This window comes from Neopelma chrysocephalum, unplaced genomic scaffold (assembly GCF_003984885.1).
Source record: "Neopelma chrysocephalum unplaced genomic scaffold, ASM398488v2 Primary Assembly neopelma1_85, whole genome shotgun sequence".
NCBI lineage: Eukaryota > Metazoa > Chordata > Aves > Passeriformes > Pipridae > Neopelma > Neopelma chrysocephalum.
In genome coordinates this window covers 4,991,032-5,000,412 of record NW_020897747.1, presented here as the reverse complement: position 1 = coordinate 5,000,412, position 9,381 = coordinate 4,991,032, and the positions used below count along the sequence as shown (strand labels likewise).

The 9,381-nt window shown below is 39.9% G+C and overlaps 1 long non-coding RNA gene across 1 annotated transcript in view; it reads left to right on the top strand.

Moving 5' to 3' along the window:
- The first annotated feature begins 1,318 nt into the window (after window positions 1-1,318).
- LOC113971821 overlaps window positions 1,319-9,381 on the top strand; it is a 38,918-nt gene continuing 30,855 nt past the window's right edge. The window contains exon 1 of the long non-coding RNA XR_003535666.1: window positions 1,319-1,414. This is a non-coding gene — a long non-coding RNA (uncharacterized LOC113971821). The remainder of the gene's footprint in view (window positions 1,415-9,381) is intronic.

Genomic DNA, 9,381 nt, shown 5'->3' with positions numbered 1-9,381 from the left:
AACGTGAAGACAAGTCTCTGCTTTTGCTCTTCCTAAGTACTGGATGTTAGACATTAAACATTGAACTGGAAATCCAATTACATGATTATTAATCAAATGCATTTTTTCAACTTGGGGAAAAAAAGGCCAAATGAAACATGAAACTCCACTGGGAAACACTGCCAATTAAAGCAATTAAAAAAGGATGTGGAATTCTTAATTCTTACGCTTGGCTAGAAAGTTGATTGACTGGGCTTGACTCTCCTGGGAGTGGGTGTGCTGGGCAGTTTTTTATTTGCTTCTTGATATCAAATGCTTCTGTTTCCTTATGAGGAATAATTAATTTTCTTTGCAGGAAAATTTACTTATTATGATATGGGTAGCAGATCAAGTTTAAAATAGTTGATCTGGTTAAGCAATGCCTGTCTTAACATTTCCGCTCAAAGAGAGAAACACATATTCCTTTCACTTCTATTCTGCAGACAGACTTTCTGACAGCTGAAGTGTAGCCAGTAAATTTCTTTTCCATTAGTTGCAAATTGTACAACAATATACTAAAGTAATTACACCATAAATCTTCTTGCCTTGAAGTTAGGCTCTGCAGTACACACTCATAAAATAGTGCAGTAGCAAATAAAATCACTGCATCTGTGTATATTTTTCTTGCAATAATTTTTCTGAGGGTGGTCTAAAACATTGACAAATGTGAATTGGGAGGAACTGGAAAGAATTCAGTGTTTTTTGGTTTGTATAAGAGAGGATCTATAGTTCTTCAATAATGAGTGCTTCCTCGAAACCGCACATGGGTCAAAGAAAAGATTATTGCGAACTCTCCTTAGATGTGGATTATGAACTGAATATAATATTCCCTGGATCATCTTGGGTACAGTGAGTCTTTGTGAAGATCTGAGTCCAAGACAGACTGTGTGGAAGCACCTAAGGAGTCTGCCTAATGTAGACGATGTTTCTAGGATAAATCTAACCATTGCATGGCTCTAAAAAGCTTTGAAGATCAGAGAAACACAGGTTTCCCTGATCTCAACAGGTGAGAATATTTGTACTTAAAGAAGTAACTGCCAATACATCTATTTTTCTGAGGTCTCTAGATAAGAACAGACAGGTACTGTACTAAGCACCTGAACGTGAACAGTCATCATTTAGCACTCAACACTGTATTGAAATCTGTGGCAATAAAATTAAGGCCTCTTGGCAGTTTTGTTCCCAAAGCCAAGGGCTGCCATGGAGATAAAGCTGCCTGCAACCCTTCTGATACTCCTTGTGCAATAGGAAAGTTCCTTCCTTTTTCGGCAGCAACTGTTCCTTTTGGCAGCAACAATCCTGTCCCACCCCATTCTCCTCCTCCAGGTGGGCTACCAGATTCACAGGAAGTCATATATTGCTGAAGAGCTCTGGATCCACTTCTTCCATTGCCAAGGTGAGATAAGAACCCCAGGCTGGATTTATACGAGAGCACATAAATTTTAATTTGCTACAGTGTGTACAGATCAGCAGTCAGAACGTGTGAGCTTTGCTCTCTCCCCAGAGCAATGTCGATGCAGCCACTCACTCCTCCCAAATAAGGGACAGCATTTATAGAGTTATTTCCAGGGTTATGTCCAGGTTATGTGTGGATCATTTCCAGGACCATCTACTTCTTGTGGTTTGGTGGCACAGAGGGACAGGTGGATTCATGGCTGATTGCTGGAGAAAAGAGTGCAGGAAAAACTTATGCTGAAAAAAACAACATTGGGGCTTCTGATCCTGTAAAACACTGCAGCCACAGACCTCTGCCAAGGATCAGCCATGGCAGAAAGAGCCCAGACAACCCCCAAGTGAATGGGCTTTGCCATTCTGTGAATAATTACCCTCATATAGGCAGCAGCTTTAACTGAGTCTTGAAAACTTGAAACAGGCATCTGACTGATTCATCTGGAAACTGGGGATGTTCAGGAGCACCGGAGAAATATTTTCCCTGCACACCAAGGTCCAGGAAGTACATTTGATTATATTCACTATATTTGGTGTGATTTGCTGCACTCAGATATTGAGCTGCAATTAGGTGTTTAGAGACTCATCATTAATCTTAACTCTGTGCTGCCTATCAATCTCTTCCCTTACCTAGCTTATGGCATTATTCTGAACATTTTGATGAGGAAATATCCCTGCTTTGTAGTGGTTGCTGGTGGCAGAATTTCTGTGTGCATCTCTTGTCAATATCTAAATCTCTTTTATTCAAGGCTCTTTAGAGCACTTGTCTCTCAAATAATAATTATTATGCCTCTTGTCTGATTCAGAGATCTGATCCCTGCCGAGTTGGTGTCCTGACATTAGACCACTTCCAAAATTGCTTGTTCCTTGATACCTGAGCATATTCTTTGATGAAATCTCTCTTCCAGCTCATAGAATAGTTTCGTTTGGAAGGGATCTTAAAGATCACCTAGTTCCAAACCCCCTGCCATGGGCAGGGACACCTTCATTAGACCAGGCCAGAATACTTAAATGTGGCTTTTGATTTTCAATGCTTTTAAGCATCCAGTAACTGGATGTACTTCTTCCTGCCTGCATCCTTCTCTCTGGAAGCTTTAATCTCGTTTAGCCCTGTTCTTACATGGACACATGGTGATATCTCCTACTAGGGAGGAAGACCTCAGTATGTCACAGGTAAAGCTGATCTTTATCCATGTTGTGCTCAGCCAGCCTGAAGAAATGACACTCTAGAGGTTTATGGGAAATATTTTACATACATCTAATAATCCTGTTGTATTCTGTATCACAGGTGACACTCCTTTTGAAACCCCCAGGATAGTTTCAGGGCTATGAACCTGAGGATTGTTTACAAGAACTAGTAAGAACAAATTCACCCAAGATAAGAGCTATAACCCAATCCTTATGCTATACCATGCTGAATATCACCATGAAAGAGAATGGGGAAGTGACAGGCAGAATCCAAGCAGTTCAATTATTTCTGTCCATGCACAAATCACAAGCACTCAAGTACTTTTTCATTCAAACCCCATTTTCCCCCCTCTCTAGAGTCAACATATATTTTTCCTGGTAGTAGAGCTGTCCAATCACTGGAGGTACTATTGTCACTCTTCTACTTCCAAAATTAGAGGCCTTCCTCAAAAAAAAGAAGAAAAAGTTGCTATTTTGTTATTCAGTCAGAGTATGGGATATACTGGGGAATGTGATGTGAATGGAGTTATGGAGAGATCACTTGACAATCCTAATGTTTTTGAAATCTGTGGATCTACCTCATAAGTTAGACCCTCTTGTGGATGAAAAAGCTTTGAATGAAGTTGTAGGCCAGCATATTTTGTGCAGTTTAACATAAATGAGTTCTGAACTTTTCTTTCCCTGGAAGTATCTCTAGGACATTTCTTAAGCTTACCTGAAGTTCAAAAGTTTTTGTGTCTCTGTTTAAACAAATGTGGGTTGTGCTCTACTATGTTTTTGTATAGATATAGGAGAGATGGGAAACTAAGCTGAGTTATGAATATTTCTCCCCTCCTTCTTTGATGAGATGTTGTATCAGATTGATTATAGTTGTCCCCTATACATTAAAGTTGAAAAATATCCATATTAATAACTCCAATCACTTGCACAGAACACTGCCACAACTTTTAACCAACAAACTAAATCCTGTGGACATCTACAGTATAAAGAATAAGAAAAAAAAAGAAATAAATGTTTCAGGCAAGTATGAATTTCCTATTATAAGCATTTGCAGTTACTTTGGCAATAGCCAGACTTATTATAAATGCTATAACTATATTATGGAAAATAAATAGTTGGAAGAGAACAACACAAAACTAGCATCCAAAACCATCATGAGAAGAAAAGAGTTTTAGAAAGGATCAGAAACCCCTCACTGTCTAAAGTCTCTGCTGTGCTTTACTTTCCACTGCTGGATACAGAGAAGCAAATCCAAAGTATTCACTGCATGTCTTGCCTTGGTTTTATTTATGTTTGGCATCAGGATGTAGCTGTACTAGCTCCTCCCGAGTGAGATAAGGTCATATTCATCATTCAGTGTTTAAACAATCCTTGTGTTTTAAATGTCTTGTACTACACATACTACTAGACACTTAAACTGTAATCTCTGTTGGGTTTCTATGAAATTTTTCATTTTTCCTGCAGCTGATGAAATGAATGATGATGATGTATTTCTTACCAAAAGCATCTGTCATTTAAACCCCACACCTCCCTGAGCTTTCAGTTGTGTTCAAAGTCAAAAAAAAGCCTTTCCCCCCTCAGTTCATGAAGAATGACAGCAGTGTTTAAATGGAGTCCAAAGAGTACCTGCAGATATGTGTTATTTGGGTTAAAACCTGGACTGCTTTGTCAGATGTTCAGTTTCCTGTAGAGTTCAGGCTTTATGGTAAGCTAGGTCAATTCTATGTAATTTTGGACACAACTTTTTCCAATAGCTCCTAGGAAAAAAGGCTTATTGGGCATGGAAGCTAGGAATTTTTGCTCTATGAAATTATGTTTTCTCTGTCTTGCTCTCTTTTTAAGTAATGCAGAGATATTAAACACAAAATTCAATTTGTTTTCTAGTTCCATGGTGGAATTCAACTAATTTAAAAAGTATGAAGCAAGTTTAGATTGGCCAGTTCTTGAAAACTCCAAAAGACTAAGGTGTTACCTGAAATATTGCTGATATTTATAATGCAGGTAAATAGATTTTGTACTATCCAGTTGATTATCAAAGCTGGGAAAACCCATGGAAAAAGACTGGCTGTCTGGGAAAGGTAGAACTAACAGTTATAGGCAGAGGTTTTTCTAGTGTTGATTCATAGTCTCCAAAGAGTTGCCAGCCTTACCAGATGCTTTCAGAAGGTTATTCTATTTTTTTTGTTGGCCCTTTTTACCCTCTTGATGTCATACTTTATGTCTCCTGGTTGTTCCCACAGGGAGAGTAGAGGGACCTTCCAGTGGAAGGTGGCACTTTGGCAAGGATTGAGAGAGATGAAGTTGATTCATGCTAATAGACTCTAATAATTAATGGCATTAAGAGCTGGAATAAACACATTCATCCTTATCGTGCCTTGATCCAAAGGACCTACTTACCCATTTCTCATGTAAATCAGCATGTCAGGACATTTCACAGAGGGATGTTTGTGACAAGTACTGAGCATCATTCAGGAGGGAGATGCTGATTTTTCCAGAAGAGGCTTCCCTAGCATTTTTGTTTGACTCTTGAAAATGACCATCCACTAAAAGGAATCCCAGGAGGACAACAGCTGCTTGTTTCAATGTAGTTTGTACAGTCTCATTCTCCGTGGATGTGTATTTATGTCATACTTCTGAGCATATTAACCAATTTCAGCTAAATCAGATGAAAGGGCCCAGATGAAAGAGCAAAATTTGCTTCTTCCACCTTCTTCATGACACAAGAACTGATTGAGGAAAGCTCTGACATGCTGGGAGGAGCCTTTGCCTTCCCTCCCCCCAAGATGTTCCTCATAATTAGCTCAGTTGTTGCCTGTCAAGGTCTGGAATTCCATCTGATGCTGAAAATGTCGAGGCATTTCTTGTGTTCTTCAGTATAAGAAACCACAAGCAACAAATCTAACCATCAGCCATCTTTTATCATTATGCAGCATTATGAAAATCATTTCTCCATTTCGATAGGCCAATGGTGCCATTGATTGCTCTATTCTCTGGCAGTCGGCGCCAGACTTATCCTTTAAACCACATAAAGATTATCTCGGTCTCCTTTCAGCTCTGTGATTTCTTTCTTGTCATTCACTGCAAGAACACAATTTGGACTACCTGGTTTTCTGCTCTCAAGTATTCTGTCAGGCTTATGTTTTTATAGGAACTCAAGACATTCTTTTGTTGTGGCAGTGAACAGTAGGGGTTCAAATGGCTAAGATGAAACATGAAAATCTCCTAAAAAATATCCCCCATTCTTCTCTACTGTAATGCTGGATCCTGCCCTAGATGTAAAGAAGATCAGAAAAGAGACCATTCCTATTTGCTGGAGGTTTCAGGGATCTCTCAGCAGACTCCTTGGGGCTTTGTTGTGGTTAAGCAAACATATTTACTGCCAGAAGGCAATAAAATTAAAAAAGTCCATAGCAAATAGTGACAACTGTTTATCATATTTGAGGCCTACAAAGCAACTACAACTGAAATTATCTCCAAGCAGACACCAAATAGAGTTTGTGCACCAAAGCTCCTTGTGGATCCCAAATCAACATCTCTTCCTGTTGGTTGGAACAGCAAGAGCCTGGAATTAACTTGGTTATGTGGCATATTATACCAGATTTAGAACGGCGTAACCCAGTTCAGAAAATTATCAGACCAACTATGGAAAACATTTAAAAATATGGCCTAATCCAAGGATTTAAAACCTACACTTGAATTTAAGCACATTGCAGAATTGTTAGAAATTAGAAGTTTCCCTTTTTAGTTGCTGGGTGCTGAAAACTCTGGAGTATCTATCTCACAATGGCAGATAGTGAATAAGACAATTTTCTTGAATTGGTGCCTGAAACTACTAAGTCTGTGAGCACTCCCAGGAAACCCATCCAAGGATTGATTTGAGAATCAGCACATCATGAGACCCTCTGGGAGCCTTGTTTCAGTCCTTCATAGATTGTAAGGCTCCAGGCAGCCAAATGTAAGTCATTAAAGCTCCTTATTCTATCCATTAGTACACTCATTAATATTTCTCTGTAACTTGGGACACAACATTTCTCATGACAAGCTTAGAAAAGTTTTCTCTTCCATCTAATTTTGACCTAGAGACAGCTGTAAGGATGAAAAGCTCACCACTGAGTGGAAGAAAAACTTTTTTGTAAAATTTGTGTTTGCAGAATCTGTCCTTCTGGGCAAAGCAGTAGAGGCGTTTTACTTTGGAGATTAAAATCTTCCTTGACTGTAGGGACAGTTAACTTTGTCATTGGGCTCAGTACTTCAGTTGGGAACTTATTGAACTGCTAAGAGTAACACAATGAACTTTTCACAGCAGGTCTCAAAAGAAAAAACAAAGAAATACAAAGAAAAACTTCTTCTGGGACCTTAGGAACTGGATAAACATGCTGCTAAATTGTTCGTAAGCTCTAGAAATGTGTGCCATTAGAAGACAGCCAACTTGAATAATTCCTTTTGGGAAGAGAAACAGAATTGCGGGATCACAGAACATCCACCCCCTTGCTCAAGCAGGGCCACCTAGAACCAGTTGCCCAGGGCCATATCCAGATTAATTTTTAATGTCTACAAGATGGGATCAAAGTTGTCTTCCACTGCATGTGTATATTCATACACACATAGACGTATTTATACACTTTTTGAACTTACATTAATATAGATTATATATGCACACATACATACAGATAAACTATCATATATGTATATATGACCATGTCTTTTAACAGCAACATCTGGATGCTTGGCAGGAATTTGATGATTTACATTTACAGACATATTTTGTAAACTTCAGGGAAAAAACCCTGAACTATTTTATTCCACTGAGAAAAAACACTTCAGTGCTGAACACAGCAGGAGTGTTAATTGCTACCTGAAAATGGTGGCGTTGTTCGTGTTTTAAAACAAACAGTAAGCAGCGGGTCCTCATCACTTATCATGCTGTAATTTAGCCTTGAGGTCAGAGGTTAAACATTTGCATTTTTGCTCTTGGCCATACATGAGAAAACTCATTAAGCAGATTTTTTTTATTATTATTACAAAGTTCATTCCTTCCTAAGAGGATTTTATGGGAGAAAAGAAGTAGGGGCAGTGGGAAGAGGCTTGGAGCCCTAGAGGATGTACACTGTGCTGCCAAAGTCAATATTTCCTTTCTGGAAAAGTCAATATTTCCTTTCGGAGCCCTCAGGCTCCAAAAACAAGTATAAGAACTCACTTTCTGCAGGTTTTTGAGTTAACTTCTCATCTGGGATGTAGGGCTTTGGTTTTTGCTTGCATATCAACACTACTGGAATTTGACTTTCTCTTCGGTGTTCTCTACCAACTTGGATAGTTATGGTGCATCCCTAATGATCATAGGTTAGTTATTTCTCCTCTTTCTTGTTCCCTTGTGTTGACAGGCGTTGGAAGCTCAGCAGCACTCTTCTTGTCAAAGTCTGGATGGGGCAAGGCTAGAGCAGTGTTGTAGTGTATCTGCTGAGTAGAGCAATCTAATTAAAGAAGACAGAGCAATATGGTCAGAGGGGTGGGACGGAGAGGGCCTGTGGAGACAGTACAGGCTGGAGAGTGTGCATTGAATACCACATGTTTTGAGCTTTTTGCTTGGAGGACTCTCTTGGGGTACTTGTGGTGCCCTGTTGCTGCAGGTGTGGAGGACAGCTGGGCCCAAGGCAATCCTGTGCATAGCAGCACTGGGAAGGGTGAGCAGAGCCTCTTCCCCTTGATGTCTCCCTTCCTGCTGCATCCACTCACAGCCTGCCAGCCCTGGCAAGTGTGTGCTCACCAAGTGTGCTTGAGGCCAACAGTGGCTGACAGAGAGGCTTCTGACGATGCTGGGAGGCCAGGACAAGGACTTTCCTGGCATTCCAAGACAAATTCTCCCTATGGATTCAATGAGACTCTTGGCACAAGCAAAACTCACAGGATTAAAATGCACAGGTCTTCTGTCTCTGCTTCCATGCAGTTCTACTCCTCCAACACTTGTAGGCACCTTTCTGCCTCTGCCTCAGCTCAGAACTCCTTGTTCTGCTGGGACTTCTTCACAGCTGAGGACTTCAAAGCCTTTGCTTAATTTGTGTTTGCACTTCTAAGTACTGAATGAAGGTGTTAGGCAGAGGCAGGTTCTTTCGGAGCATTTGTGTATAAACATGAAAGTTACAACCTTCTGCTCCTTGCTCCTTTCATCTTTTCAGGCTCACAGATAAAATGCAGTTGGGTTTTTGAACTTTACAGAAAGTTTTAGTAAAGAGTGACTCAGACTCAGAAGTTCTTCCACTGAGCTCCTTTTCTTTTTCTCCATTCTATTGTTTTGTTGTTTTCTTTTTTTCCCCTTTTTCTTCAGCCTCCCTTCTTACTTTCCCCTTTTAATCCTTTTCAGTACAAGTTTCAGATGGTTTTGATGGACATCTTGTTGCACTGTTGCTTTGCAATGCATTAGGATCCTGCACCTGGGGGCCTCAATTGTTACAGCCTCCAAATCTGTCCACTGCAAAGTCCCTGTCACCTCTGCTGTGGGCAAAATTTGTGGAAAAGAGATTTTTTCAGTATTGTGTTGCCAGTTTAGCTACAGATAGCCATGGGGAGAGGTACTAAGGATATTTCTTCATCGACAACAGATAGAGTACAGAAGATTAAATTTCCCCCTTTTCAGATTCCCCTCACTCCTGATGTTTGGGAGGGTATTCAAGGTTAAGAAATATTTCAATCAAAAGGTGAGAATTGGAACAGGATTGGCGATGATCTATC